Source organism: Podarcis cretensis, assembly GCF_951804945.1.
Source record: "Podarcis cretensis genome assembly, chromosome: 17".
Taxonomy (NCBI): Eukaryota; Metazoa; Chordata; class Lepidosauria; order Squamata; family Lacertidae; genus Podarcis; species Podarcis cretensis.
In genome coordinates this window covers 16,971,846-16,987,383 of record NC_137187.1, presented here as the reverse complement: position 1 = coordinate 16,987,383, position 15,538 = coordinate 16,971,846, and the positions used below count along the sequence as shown (strand labels likewise).

The window sequence follows — 15,538 nt, the reverse complement described above, 5'->3', positions numbered from 1 at the left end:
AAATTTTGGCTCCCTTGAACTATGATGCATATTTTCTTTCCACTCTTGCATCTAAGAGTAATAGTTTGCCCAATGAAAGAAAGAAGCATTTTCTTGTTTACAAACTGACTTTCGGTAGTTTCCTAGCAGATATTACTCTGTTTACGATTTTGCAATCTATGTAACTCACGCTGTGCAAAAACGTCCATGATTGCTTTTGCTTTGATTTATAGTTCTCTCTTGTTATGTCTTCCACGAAAAAATTTAAGAAACAGTAAGTGGAAAATAAGTACAGATAATGAAATGTTTCCCCCGTGAAGTCACTCAGTAATAGTTGCCGTGTTTGCCACGTTTGCAGAAAGGAAACATCAGAGATCCAGTGTTCATATGCCTCCGATCAACCTAAAGAAATTGTGTAATGTTTGACCTCTTTATGAGCAGTGTGTGACCTTTGCCTTGCAGAGGTCCTAATTGGCCAGCAGTAGTCCTAATTTGACCAACGAGGTCATTTCCTCCAAGCCACACCCACCTACATCACACCAGACATCATGTTAAGTCCAAGCTGAACATTTCAGTATCTGATAAACTGGCAAAACTGAATTATGATTTCTTGAAAGCTGTATGTCTCTGGATTGTAATTTCATGTGACAGCCTGTTCTGACTGATTGCTTAAGCTTTTTACGGTGTCATTGAAAGGGCTGAAGCTTTCCTCACCCCTCTGTTTACTAATTTAAGCTATATATGTGAACAATGTGTCCAATTTAAATTTTTAGAACTGCTTTGGAAACCTAATAAATTTTCTTACAAATAACAAATTGTAATAATGTCCTCATCCATTATCATATTGGTGTTACAAGCCATATATCAAGAAAAGTTTTTCCCCTCATTTATATTCAATATAATACATTACTTTACTTTAACTAGATATGTATTTGAAGTGTAGGGATCTCTTTTACTTTTCCTCTAAGTCATAACATGAATAAATTTATTTTGATATAGGGGTCAGCAAACTTTTTCAGCAGGGGGCCCGTCTACTGTCCCTCAGACCTTGTGGGCGGCCAGACTATTTTTATTTTTTTTTTTTGGGGGGGGGAATGAACGAATTCCTATGCCCCACAAATAACCCAGAGATGCATTTTAAATAAAAGCACACATTCTACTCATGTAAAAACACTAGGCAGGCCCCACAAATAACCCAGAGATGCATTTTAAATAAAAGAACACATTCAACTCAAGTAAAAACATGATGATTTCTGAACCGTCCCCAGGCCAGATTTAGAAGGCCTTAGTTTGCCTACCCATGCTGCTACAGTTAGAAAAATTTCAGTGTATCCACATTTTATGTAATTGTACACAATGTATGCAACTTTGTGTTATTGTTAAGAAACCCTTAGTAGTTTTGTGAGTTCAGCAACTGTTCAATGTGCATATGCTTTTTATTTTGATATGCATATGTTATTTATTTACAAATGATACCATGTTATCATTTCCCAATGCCTAACATTTAATCTTTTATTAAATTTAATTTTAATGCATGGCACCTTTGTAGTCATTGTCTGAGTCCTCTGCAAAGTCCAAATTTGTTTTGTTTTCTGTGTGCTGCATGACTGCAGTTCGCACAGAGCAGTGCAAGTAAGTGAAGTGGATAGATATGAGCAGTTTGGAAACTGACAGGTATGCACATACTTTCACAGCTACATTTCCCAAACTGCAGTGGGTGGTGCTGCTCTCTCATATCAATGCTCAAACACTTTGGAAGTGTTTGTCCTTGATTTTAATGTCCTTGATTTTAAAGCTATACTCACTGCTAGAATCTTGAATCATTTTATTGTATGCTCATGCTCACAAAATATTTTTTTTATTAGGTGGCAGTGTGTAATGGAACATTTTGAAAAGCTGTGCCCCTCTCTCTAACTGAAACCTGCTTCTTAGATCTCAGCTCTTTAAAACAAACTTTGTTTACTTTACTTCAGCAGGAGATCTCTAGAGGAGCTCTGTTCTTGCAAGAGAATCCTGGTGGAGCATTCGCTTTTAATGATAATTTTTAATTAATCCTTGCATTTTTAATAGAACTGTAAAAAGTAGCATCCACACAGAATAAAATGCCTTTATGTGTTCCACAAAGCTTTGATGTGTCAATATATCTTTTTGCCTTCTTTATGATGCTCTTATTGATTAAGTGGGGTGCCTCCTAGTCTTTGGATATGGTTCGCTATGTTTCAATTAAAATGAAATACGTATGTCATGTTTTGTTGCCATTGTTGTTGTTTTGCAGGGTTTGTTTCAAGCAGCTGGAACGTGGTGCCATGAGACAGTCTGTCATCCATGACGCATTGGGATTATCATGATCGAATACTCCACTTTGATTTTAACCAGTGGCCAAGAGCTTTGTATGGTCAGCAACAAGGACCGGACTTTTAAAGACAGTATAACAGGTAAGGCCCATGGTACTTGTTGCCTTCGTGGTATCTTCATAAGGCTTTAAAGAAAGGAACTTCGGCTAGTGATTCCATTGCATATTGTTTTTCAGTTTCTTTGCTGTATCGGTGCAGCAGATGGCTTGACATAAAAGTTGTTGTTCTTTTACTGTGAGATCTCAGACAAGCATGTGTAGTTTAATGGATCCTTCTCTTCTTGAGCTGCACAAAGGTTAAAAAGAAAACACACATAAAAAGGTATAATAAAATTAATCACATAACCCAGAATGGTAGAATGGAGCAGACATGCATTATATTTACTGTCTCGCTCAGGCGATGACAAGGTAAATACTCGTTTAGCCATTTTAAAAAAAGTATTAGATTTGCCAGGTTAGAATACTTGCAGAAGCAATCACATTTGTGTTCTTTTTATATCCTCGTCAAACCGCCTTTGTACAAACACAGATGTGAAAAGCGCATTTCAATTTCAGATTCACTATTACCGAATAGCGTTCTTTCCTCTCTCGTAAAATTGAAAGGTACCAATTTCTCTTATGTTCTCCCTTGTCAGTGCCTCTCGCTCCATTCTCTGCCATCTCCTTGCCCTCAAATATTAAAACATTCCACAAGAGAAATCCTGAGGTCACTTTCAAATAAGCATGGTTATTATAGCACCACAGTGTTAAACATTTATCAGTTTTTATCCCATGGGGCAGGGGAAAGTGCTTTGAAAACCGGAAGGGTTTTGTGATTTCATGATGAGGATATTTCAGAAAATTTCTAAGATTCCAAGAATCAAAGTATTACCATGTGTCCTGTATAATGTATTACACAGATATATATGAATGCCACATTTGGATCTTTAACCTACAGTTCTGGTGTAAAGGAGAGAGGATTACAAATGAGCTGGGAAACCTGAGTTTATTATGGAAATATTAAAGTGCATATACGTAACTACATAGGCAATATTTAGAGTGGACAGGGCATTATTTAGCCAAATCTAAATAGGAGGAGAGAATCTAATGCAAAATAAAGAGCTTGGGAAAGGATATGGGCAACTATGGGCAGGTTTAAAATTTCATCGGTGTAAATGATCTCAGAAAGAGATCCTTTGGATTGTATCAAACAAAGTTTCCCCCCCAGAATAGATACTTCGAAATTAATGGGTCTAAGTTAATCATGCCCATTAATTTCTATTGGTTTACTCCAAATATGTTGTAACATCGGATGCAACGCTTTGTGTGGAATTTGGAGGAGGTGGGCAGAGTCATTTTAGAAACACGTGTTTGGTGATACCTCTTCCTTTCTAGATGGCAAGATCAAGAGTTTCCCATCTCCATTGGCATCTGGGAAACAGAAACTCTTTTGAAGGTGAGGGAATAACAAATATTAATAATGAAATTGAGAAAATAGTGTCCCATTCAACTCTTGATCAACTCTTGTTACATTGGTCATCATGCTATAAGATACACAGAGCCGATCTGTCATTTGTTTGGTGCATCAACAGGAATACTTTTGGCTGGTCCTGTTCTCAGCTCTACAGGAACATATACTACTTGGATAAACTGGACAAAGCCCAGATGACATGTGATAAAATATAGGCTGCAAGAAGACCTGAACATAGACAAGATAGTTCTTAGTACAGTCTTACCTTGGAAGTCGAAAGGAATCCATTCAGGAAGTCCATTTGACTTCCAAAACATTCGAAAACCAAATCACGGCTTTTGATTGGCTGCAGGAAGCTCCTGCAGCCAATCAGAAGCTGCAGAAGCCCCATTGGACGTTTGGGTTCCAAAAGAACGTTCACAAACTGGAATAATCATTTCCAGGTTTACGACGTTCGGGAGCCAAAACGTCTGAGTTCTAGGGCATTCAACAACCAAGGTACGACTGTATCCAGATTCTTCTTGCAAAATGGCCGCTCACCTGGAACTCCAGCGAAGCACAGTTTGTGACCTGGCACAGCTGTGGCTCAGTTCTGAGGCCCTAGAGTCATGGTGCAACCATTGGAGAAATTGGGAGCCTCCCCCAGATGTCACCCGGTAAGGCTTGAAAGCCCATTTGAATGGGTCTATTGGAGTTGAGAAGGGGCATGGCTACAGCAGTGGATCTGTCTTCCTTTAGGTCCAAGAGAGGCAAGCCGCAGCAGGGCTCGGCCTGCTCAGATTGTCCTTAGATCCTCCACCCTCCGCCCTTTTTCTAAATGGTCCTGCCCAAATGCAAGCAGGCAAGGCAACAGGCAGACTTTGCTATGGAATATTGAGGCCACCATGGGAGGAATTTTTCCTGCAGACAAAGTGGCTGGTCTGCAGGTTTTTGCCTACCTGTTAGCAATCATCACAACTTTGAGTGGAGAAGGTAGTGGGTTGCAACTTTAGCCTAATGTGTGGACAGGCGGAGTCCCCAGATCCTGAGCGGTCCCCCCCCCCCGTCATGTGGAATAACGACTCTAGACAACGTGCTATGGGATTAAATTGGCCACAACTTTATTAAATTTCAAATGTGGGTAGACCTTGGCTCAGGCATTGGGCGTTCTCCTTCCCCAGTCCCCAGCCGGGGACCTAGGGAGCATCAGGGTTATCCAGTGTGGGGGGGGGGTGGGCCGGCTCTGGAGAACATATGTTCAAGCAGAGATAGCCGCCCCCGTTACGCCGCCGCCGCAGGGGAGAGCAATGATGACCTTTTGGCGTACGGTCAAAGCCTCCCTTCAGAAACCCCTTTAACGGGGAACCCTGGTATTGCCACCACAAAGAGGAAGATGGACTAAAGGATTCCGCCCAAGGCCTGATACCGTCAAAGTTGTCACGTTTTGCTACGGGAAAGGCGAAACCTGCCAATGCAGGGAAATTCCTTTCCGGCCCTTTAACAGCGACCTTATCGTAGCAGCGCCCGCATACCTGTGAAGAAAAGTTAACCTGCAAAACCTATGAAGAAAAGTTAACCTGCAAAAGAAGACATTAACTGAGGGTGGGTAGGGTGGGAGAAGCTCTGGAGCCAAGTGAGGATTCCCAGGTAAGATCCTCCCTCTATTGTGTGGGCAGGTAATCCCTCCCCCTACCTGGCCTGGTCTCCTTGGCAACGCTTCCCCCAGGTGGGATTGGACAACTGACTGAGGTAGGCGGGCACCTCCAGGTATCCCACCTGAGGGAAGGCAAAGCCAAGCCTATGCTGATGGGGCTGCTCCAGATCTAGGGCTGTGCATGTCCACGCAAAGGGCGTCCCCCGTTTTAAGCGGGGAGCGGTCATTGGGTACCCTATGTCTGGAAGGCATGTCTCTATCTGGGGGTCCGTATGTCTGGAAGGCATGTCTCTATCTGGGGGTCAGGGGGCCAAAGTATCCTTCCAAGTGGTGGCCCTGAAGGGATCACCCTAATTTGATATATGTCATACCCACTATTCAGGGTTCATCAGTCCTCTTGTCAACCTGCAGAAGGATTGCTTGTTATTTGATACATTCCCAATGCCTTTGCCAAAACCCAATTACATCTGAAATTTAAAAAATTGTGATCTATTTCACCACAATACTGAGGTCCTGAGTCTCATTTCTACCTTGAGTAGCCCTGTACCTGGGCCCCATGCTTCCTCCACCTGGGTCCAAGGGGCGCTGGATCCTGGGGGCAGTGGCATTTTACCCTGCCCCCAGTTTTTAAGGAGGGAGCTGAGCCCCTTCAATATCCTTCAGCAATGTCGGCCTCAGTTGCAGCGCCAATGTTGGGCCTGCAATAGACCAATCCCGCTATCCTTTTTTCAGTGTTACCATTGATCTGTCTTACAATGCATGATCAGAAAGAGATAATTTAGTAGCAACAAATGGGGAAATATTGTCCATTTGCTGTACATCACTGCTTCAGGGGACATAAAACAATAATTACACCAAGAGGCAGCTTTATAAACCTCATTACAAGTCTATCATGCGTGTCCTCTGACTTCAAGATAAAATTATTCAGTTGAGTGTATTTGTCTCTGATATTTTCACCAAGGCAGTGCTGCATATGTGACACTTTGTTATTATGGAGGGTGCTTCTGATGGAGGAAAAATCGTCAAGCTGATGTCTGGAATAAGGCAACACATAATTTGAGAGGGAAACACATTGATTCTGTTGCCATTACTGAGAGGGGGGCTGGGCGGGGGGAAGGCTGCTGAGAAAAGCCTTCTCTGAATTTGCCACCCCGGTCTCAGATAGTGAATTGCGAGGGAGGGCATTTCAGGGATGTTTGGGGATGGGAGGAAAATATACGCAGAGATTTGCAGTAGAAAGCTGCATGTTTATTTTAAATGTGTGCTGAATGGAGACGGCTGGACTTTCATGTTCTTTTTCCTTGGGAGGTGAAAGCAATGTGGTTTGGCCTGCAAGAGCTCTTTTGGTACATGACTGGAGGCCACTGATTCCTGCCCTGGGGTTTACAAACCTGATTGATGGTTAATAGCTTCCTACGTCCCATGTGTGTGTGTGCAGAAAACAAGGTCTGCTCACATAATGGAACTCCCCCCTTCCCCAACCCAGGCACACCCTAGACCTGTTCTGGGGTTTCTGCAACCCTCCAGTGCAGATTTAGAGGACATAGGAGGCACAAAGGGGTAGGAAAGAGAGCAAGGGGAGTCCTGCTTTGTGAATGGACCTCACTCCTTGAACACAACCGTTTAGTTTAATCCCACCCTAAATTAGGATGCCAAATGTGTTTCTTCACAAAAATTCCAAAAGAATGTTCAGTTTAGATGCTTACATATTGGTCAAATGATACCATGCTCGTAATGTGGACTCTGGAAAGTGATATTTATGAAGTACAGTCGTACCTTGGATCTCGATCGCCTTGGTTCTCAGATGTTTTGGTTCCCGAATGCCGCAAACCCAGAATTGAGCGTTCCGGTTTGCGAACGTTCTTTGGAACCTGAATGTCCGACGAGGCTTCCGTGGCTTCCGATTGGCTGCAGGAGGTTTGGTTTCCAAATGTTTTGGAAGTTGAACGGGCTTCCGGAACAGATTCCATTTGACTTCCAAGGTACGACTGTAACAGAATTGTACAGCTAACTCAAACTCCTGCATATTGGGCCACCACTGTCACAGATTACATTATAAACTTAGAAAAGGTATGTGTTTCTACCTGTTTCACCGCCAAAGAAACAAGGTCTTTGGCCCAGGTAGGAGACTGAACTAGGTCTCAGAATGCCTGGGAGCCTCATGTAAGTTGGTTTCCCACTAAGGTATTAGCTAGGCTGAAGTTTACTTGTCTTTAACATAATTGAACATTTCCTTTAGACCTTCCTTGATAGCTGTTTTAAGAGCTTGTTATATGAGAGGACACTTTTTATCATCTTTGAATTGTTTTTAGGGCTATTTTCTTAGTATCATACTTTACATAAATTGCTTTGGGACTCCTTTCATTTGTGTGATATTATTATTATTATTATTATTATTATTATTATTAACAACAACCTGGTGTCTGCAGCATGCTGGAATTATCCTTTTTAGCATAGCAGCACATGACGTTATAATGAAATCAAACTAGGGGGTGGGTATGAAATGAACCCTTTGGCAAATCAGCATTTAAATCGTAATCAATTTTTTCTTTTCATAACCCACGACTTGGACCTTTCATGTTCTGCTCGTTAAAAAAAAAAGGCTTCTTATGCTTCCTTTGTACTTATGCTGAGAAATACCAACTGCTTTTTATATTAGAGTTCTATTTATAAATACTTTCTGCTTCTTAACAAATGCCTTGTGTTGTGCTGCCAAATTCTGTGGGGGTTTTTCCTGACTATTGCACTGTCAATGATTAAACCAACAGATTGCTGCAGTTGCCACATACCGTATTTTTCGCCCTATAGGACGCACTTTTTCCCCTCCAAAAATGAAGGGGAAATGCATGTGCGTCCTATGGGGCGAATGCAGGCTTTTGCTGAAGCCTGGAGAGCGAGAGGGGTCGGTGCGCACCAACCCCTCTCGCTCTCCAGGCTTCAGGAGAGCCGCAGCGCCAGTCCCACAAGGTCGGGGGACAGCGGGGAGTTGGAACGCCGCCATCCCGCTGTCTCCCGATGTGGTTTGGAGGCTGACGGCGGGGAGACACGTGCTTCTCCCCGCTGCCTGCCCCGCAAGCTCCGGGGACAGTTGGGAGGCGCAGTGTGTCCGTAATTGACTATGGAGGCCAATTCTGGATTCACATGTCCTTCCACAGTGGGGACATAGGTTTCTGGGCGGGAGTTGACCATGGTGAGGGTTTGCCAAATGTACCTTCCTCTTAGCTCATTTCTCCCTTTTGTCCTGAGTTTGTGCTTCTTCAAAGTCCATGGCACCTTTTGTAAAGACTGTTCTTCAATTGGAGCGCTCGCTACAATTGCCATCAGGTTAAAGCACTCCAGATTTTAAGAGTTCGGTTCCAGCAAAGTGATCTGCAGCTTGAGTTAGGTGATGGAGCAGCAGTGATGGAGCAGGAGGCCCTGAGCTTGGTTGCCTCCCCCTTTTTCTCTTACTACCACCATCTGTTAGAAACAGTTGCTGTTAGGCTGAGGGCAGAGTAAGACAGAGAAGACAGGAAGCCAAAGGTGGACCAAAGTCTCTTGGTTGATCAGAATAGTGAGTGAGCCTGACAGAAAGCCTTTCTAGGTGGCAGTATCTGGCCTTCCCTATCCCACGGGAAGCTTCCTTCCTGGTTTCGCTCTGTCCCTGCTCTTTCTCTCTTTAGTCAGAGCCTGATGTTGTTGCAGAGACATGTCTCTGTCTGACATCCCTCACTTTGTCAGCTCAAGACCAGCTTAACGCTTGACACTGTCATATTGCTGGAGGCCCTGAGAAGAGAAGGAAACCAAAAAGAAACAGCTGGTCAGGTCATTGAGGCATGAGGCCTTCATGTGATATAAGTTGTGGCAAATACTAGGACTCATGCTGTTGGTGGGAATCGCAGCCTGAGGGACGACTCATAGCAGCTGCCATGTTTGTGTGATAGTGGCCTCTTTTTTTGCCTACAATGCACCAGAGTCAAAAAGTCTGGCACATGGCATTTCAGTGAAATAAAGGCAGTGGTTTTGACCCTCTAGGACAGGGATGGGAAACATTTGTTTCAACCAAAGGGCTGCATTTTCTCATGGACCTCCTCCTAGGGGGTTGTGTGCCTGTAGTGAATGGCCCCAGAGACAGAAGTGGTTGGAACAATGGATGAGGCTCTTATTTCTGTACAGTAGGCTACATTTAATCAGATTTCTGTCGCTTTACACACTTGAGGCTGGAAGGAAAACAAACTATTCAAAACCTCAAAATGTTATAGAAATTCTCATCATTGCCCTTAGCACGGAACACTTTCATAAAAGAGGTATGTGCTTTGCTGAGATAGTGGAACTTTTGCTTCAGTCACAGAAGTCTTAAGGCTTTCTGCTTCCAGAGAGTCCAACACAGCTTCAGCCAGAAAAGGCAGCCATAACAGGACAATTAGTAATGTAGTCCGGAGCCTGCTTGTGTACGTATAAATCCCACTGAAATCCGGGGTAAACCAGTTTAGGATCAGCCTGTAATTTTTCCTTTCCCTCCTGCTTCCAGGTTTGTATTTTAGATTACAAAGGTGAGCCAGTGTGGTGTAGTGGTTAAGAGCGGTAGTCTCGTAATCTGGGGAACCGGGTTCACATCTCCGCTCCTCCACATGCAGCTGCTGGGTGACCTTGGGCCAGTCACACTTCTTTGAAGTCTCTCAGCCCCACTCACCTCACAGTGTTTGTTGTGGGGGAGGAAGGGAAAGGAGAATGTTAGCCGCTTTGACACTCCTGAAGGGGAGTGAAAGGCGGGATATCAAATCCAATCTCTTCTTCTTCTTCTACCTGTGCCTCTAAAAGAAACTTATATGGCCCAGTGGGCCATATTGACTCAGTCCAGGTCAATAATCTACTCCCAAAATGCCTTTGAGAACTCCCTCAGTAATATTTGGATGAAATGAAATTCTGTAAGCTCGTTCCTGAAATGTGTTTCAATTAAAAAGCAGTCAGCATCTTCACAAGTTTTATTTGTCTTAAGGGTCCTTAAAAAAAAAAAGGCTTTAGCATTCTATCCATCATTTTATCATCTTCATCCATCATTAAATTCCAGCTCTTTGGAAAGCTTGGTAAGCAACACAGAAAGTTCCTTCCACAACAGTGAACCTTTAAAGCAGCAGTATTATGTTGACCAATAACTTTGACTAAATAAAATAAAATAAAGATTATGTAGATGAGCAGCTTGTCGAGTGAGGAAGTTTTTTTAAGATGCAACATGGATAGGTTTTTTTTCTAAAATCATCACCATTGTTTAATTTGTCTGCCGCTTTTCCAATAGTTAAAACCACGCTCATGGCAGCTTACAACATGACAAGATTTACATGATTACAAAAGCACCAGAGAAGGTGTGTAGCTCATCGGTAGATCATCTGCCAAAGGTCCCAGGTCCAATCCCTGTTGTGTTCAGGTAGGGCTAGGATAGACTCCTTCCTGAGACCCTGGGAGAGCCACTGAGTTAGATGGGCTAAAGGTCAGAGTTGGTATAAGGCAGCTTCATAAGAACAGAGGGCTGGCCTGCTGGGGGCAGTGACTATTTGGTGATGGGCAATCAATAGCTGTGTTGTTAATAGTGAAAAATGCAGGAATCCATTATGGAAGAAAGAGGTGATCATGCCACCGTCGGGAGAATCAAAAAGAGTAACATTATTTTCATGAATTGCCATTACCAAGCTGAATTTGCCCATCTAGTCCAGCATCGTATTCTCTCAGTGGCCACACAGATGCCTATGGTAAACAGCGCTCTGCTCTCCTGCAGTTTCCAGTAACTGTTATTCAAATGTATACTGCCCCCCAGCAGTGGAAGAAGAACATAGCCATTAAGGTTAATAGCCATTGATATCTTCCACAAAGTTGTCTAATCTTTTTGGTGGCCACCACTGCTTCTTGCAGGAGTAAATTCCTTAGTCCAGCTTCCTATGTTGTTACACCAAAATCATATGCATCTCCACCCCCCACCCAATTTTGTCCTATTCAGAGCCAGCTGCAAGCTGCCCTCTGATGCCCCTGCCATCAACGAGTCCCTGTCCACAGGCTTTCCTGGTGGTAACAGCTGACTTTTTGAGCCAGCATTTGTCAGGGACATTGTGGGAATTTTAAAATGGCTTCTTGAAAAGCCAGCTGCTCAGGACGGTTTGGTCCAGTCCAGGGGTGGGGTTCATTGTTCTGTACCTGTTCATCTTTTTTTAACACATCGCTGTTGCTCAAACTTGGTCCATAGCAGTTTGCATTTCGTTAAATTTGAATGATCTTGGCCTGGTATAACGTTTTGTGAAAATAATGTCCGTGTGTGTGTGTGTTTCTAGTTCATCTGACGATGGCGTGATTGTCTCTTGCAAACAGATGTTGCTTTATTTTAAGCTGTTTACTACTGTACTACTACTGCTACAACTGCTCACTGCCCGTCATCAAGTAACCATTGACCCCAGGTAGTTTTACTTTAAGCCTCCTTTATTTATTTAATTTAGCAAAAATCAAATAGAGCTTCATTGTAACAAAACTTCGACTTACAAAAAACTGAAATATTTTCTTGGGACGGGAAACAGAACAGTGGTACCTCAGGTTAAGAACTTAATTTGTTCCGGAGGTCCATTCTTAACCTGAAACTGTTATTAACCTGAGATACCACTTTAGCTAATGGGGCCTTCTGCTGCCACCGCACGATTTCTGTTCTCATTCTGAAGCAAAGTTCTTAACCCAAGGTACTACTTCTGGGTTAGCGGAGTCTGTAACCTGAAGTGTCTGTAACCTGAAGCATCTGTAACCTGAGGTACCACTGTATTTAAGATTGTTCTCTGTGTCAGTGCTTTTCTTCTGGAAAAAGGTGCCAGTACTGTATACCCTTGAGTACCCCCCCCCCCAAAGAAGAAGAAAGCTCTGGTCTTTGTGTGAATGACAGATCATCAGAAAGACATCCCCTGTAGGGGAAAAGCTTTGAACACCAGAGCAAGTGCTGTCCTTTCCCTCGTCTTCTCTTCCCATTCTTCTTGCAAAGCTGTGAATGGCCACATGCAGAAGAAAAGTTGGCAAGGGAAATAATGACTAAAAGGGTTTGTAAAGCTTGCTTTATTTATTTTTTTCTTGGCAGTGGGGAAATCACTTTGGGCATTACTGCATCGATTAAAAAGACACTTGGAAACATAAAAAAGAGAAAAATGAAAACAGTAAATCATTTATTTAAAAAAACATTTTTATAACAGAATGATAAGTTACATTCAGATATTTTTTTCAGATCATTTGTTTAAAAAATCATTTTCTTTTTTTAAAAAAAACAACCCTTGTATCTAGATTAAACTTATTCATTTATATAAACAAGCAACATTAACAATAAATATTTCAGCAAGATCCACATTTTTAGTAAGCCCCCATATTTTTAGTATTGGGACGCATTGCAGGACTTCAGAATGACTTCAGCTTTGTACAGCAGTATATTAGACTGTGGCTCTGCGACACTCAGAGAATACACATTTTAGTAGGCTAATTCCAAAACAATGACAACAAACAGAGTAATGTTCATATGAGAAATCATTGTTAAACAAGTTCTTGGCTCAAAAGCAGTGTCTTTTTTGTTGTTTTAATGTTCTTGTTAAAAGATCACTAGCACTCGCATGGAAAGCAACTGGTTCCCCAAGCTGGCAAGCAAGCAAACAGCTGCAGAGCTCGTATTCACAGTTGATTATTGGGAAATTCTCTACCATCCCTATTCCTGCCAGAGTGCTGCGTACCAGGCAGCTGTCCAGGGTGCTGAATGCTAAAGCCAGACTATTTATTCTACTCCACACAACACCTAAAATCTGTTCTTGTGGTTTTCTCAGTTTCACCACCTCCAGATTTCTCCTACACCTGCATTCTCTGATAAGGGAACAGCCACCATTTGCTGAGCATTAGATAATTTAAAATTAAGTCAGTTGCAAGAGCAGCAATAAAATCCCACCCTGTCATATAATCCAGCCTACCCCTGCCAGCATAACCAGCGGTCATGGATAATGAGAGTTACAATGCAAAATATCTGAAGGGCACCAGGTTTGGAAGGGCTGATGTAGTTCCTGTTTAGTATATTGGTTGACTGTGGTGAGCCAGGTTGAAGAACAGCAGAGTCAAAAACGGCATTGCTGGCCTCTTCAAGCTCCAGCATGGTTCCAGCCCTAGATAGCCAATTGGTACTTGAACTGACCTGCCTAAGTCCAGTATTTATCTTTTCCCCAAGCAACAGCCTGCTTTCGGTCTTGCTTGGTGTTAGGGACTAGCTGGATGATGAGGAATGGTGGGAGATTCCAGCTGGAGAATCCCATTGGGAAGCCTCAGAAGAGGAAAGCTCCAAATCAGGGGAGTGGTGGTGGGACAATGAATACAGAGGAGAAATTGGGGGGGGTGGATTCTGAACAAGCAGCAGGCTTGAGTGAGAGAGAGAGAAAACATTGCAGACATCTAAGGAGAAGGTGAGGGCTGAAGCTGCAACAGATTCACAGAAGCCAGAAGATCCTACTGTGTTTAGTTCTCCCCCGTTGTCTCCAGGGGTTTTGCATGCTACAGAGTGGAGAGCTCAGGGAGACTACTGGGAAGACTGGATTGTGATCTTTTAATCTGCATCCAGCCTGCACATTCCCCTTCATGTTCCCTGAACTATCTGCTGCCTCCCTGCTCACCATTCCCTTTGGGAGGATAACCTTGGCTTCAACACCAGCTAATGAATAACTCGGGTCTTAGGCAGCCCTTAACCTGAGTGATACCTTAAACTTCAGGTCAACAGCACTACCAATATTGGCTGCTGATGGTATTCAAGAATGTCTCTACCTATAGCAAAGATACTTTGGCCCAGAACTTAGAAGCCCCATATGGAATGAGTAGAGTTTGTTACACAGGTGGTTCTCATACAGAGGTGGCTAACACATAGCTTATGGACTAGAGTTGGAAGTGCATGAGATTTTTCCATGACCCTAAAATGTGTGCTTATAAAAAAAAGTGGTATGGGTTGGTTGATTTGTTTAAAAATAGAGATTCCCCATTGTGATGCCAAAATATTTTTGTGGCCCCTCAGGGACCCTCCAAAATTGTTCATTTTTTAAAAAATCAAAAAATCTGACTGCTCCCATAGGTGTTAAATAGAATAGAATCTAGTACACACCAGTGGGTTCTAAGAAGATTTCCAAATCAACATTGGAGTATCTATGGAACACAATACCATATTTTTAAATTTTTCATCCAAGCATTACTATTTTTTTTAAGACAGTGATTTTCCTATTCATGTTCAGAAGTGAATCAGAATTGCCAGAAACTCTGCATTTAGATCCACACCAAAACCACTCTATATTCTCTGTGATTCCCTAGTTTCACACATCAGCAATTTGGCTTATCGTCCAGATGATGGGTCTTATACAAGGCTTGACTTTAGATCAAGGACAATTCCCCCCTCCTTTCATTTGGGATTTAGAGAGTGGAGGATCCCTACCCCTGTTGAGTGAAGAATGATACTGTTATAATGAGAGACAGAGACTTCATCTTCACTCCAGTACACAGGAAAAGCCTCCTCCCCTCAAGAGGTCAGGCTGATGGGGTATGATTAGGATGATGCAAACTGATGGCACTGCCCTAACAAAGAAAATGTCCTTGTTGCCATTATAAACAAGGAAAGCAAATATGTTTGGCCGTCACATATGATAGAGCTAAAAATCAGTTTCTTATGAAGTTCCTAATCCGGATTTATGCAATAGTTCACGGTCTGTCAAGTAAATAATATACATTTTAAGAAGTCCCAGAGTACACATTTGAAATGATGGGTTGTAGCAGTTTCAAATGAGCTGTCATGGTCTATTGAGTAAATTCTTTATTTTAAATATATGCCTTAATATATAGTTGCATGATGAATTTTTTTTTTAAAAAAAAAAAAACCAAACCCTTGGAATCTTCAAAGGATTTGAAATGCATCATAAAATTTCTTTGACTCCTAGATAATTTTTTAATGGTTAGGACTGAAAGCAAAACCAATGAAAGCAAGTCATATCTACAGTGTATAATAGTAACAACGTGTACCTATATGTTTGTTTTCATGAAATCTCATCTTTGAAATATAAGAAATTTCTTTGATGCGCAGTTCTGTAGCAGCAATGTCTTGGAACTGTGATTTTAACAA

General features: G+C 42.4%; 1 protein-coding gene across 5 annotated transcripts in view; it reads left to right on the top strand.

The window, feature by feature from the left end:
• LINGO2 (leucine rich repeat and Ig domain containing 2) overlaps window positions 1–15,538 on the top strand; it is a 350,487-nt gene that overhangs the window by 159,188 nt on the left and 175,761 nt on the right. For all 5 annotated transcript variants that reach the window (XM_079959457.1, XM_079959461.1, XM_079959459.1 and 2 more), the window contains one exon: window positions 2,255–2,414. The gene's annotated coding sequence lies outside the window, so the exon portion shown is untranslated. The remainder of the gene's footprint in view (window positions 1–2,254; window positions 2,415–15,538) is intronic.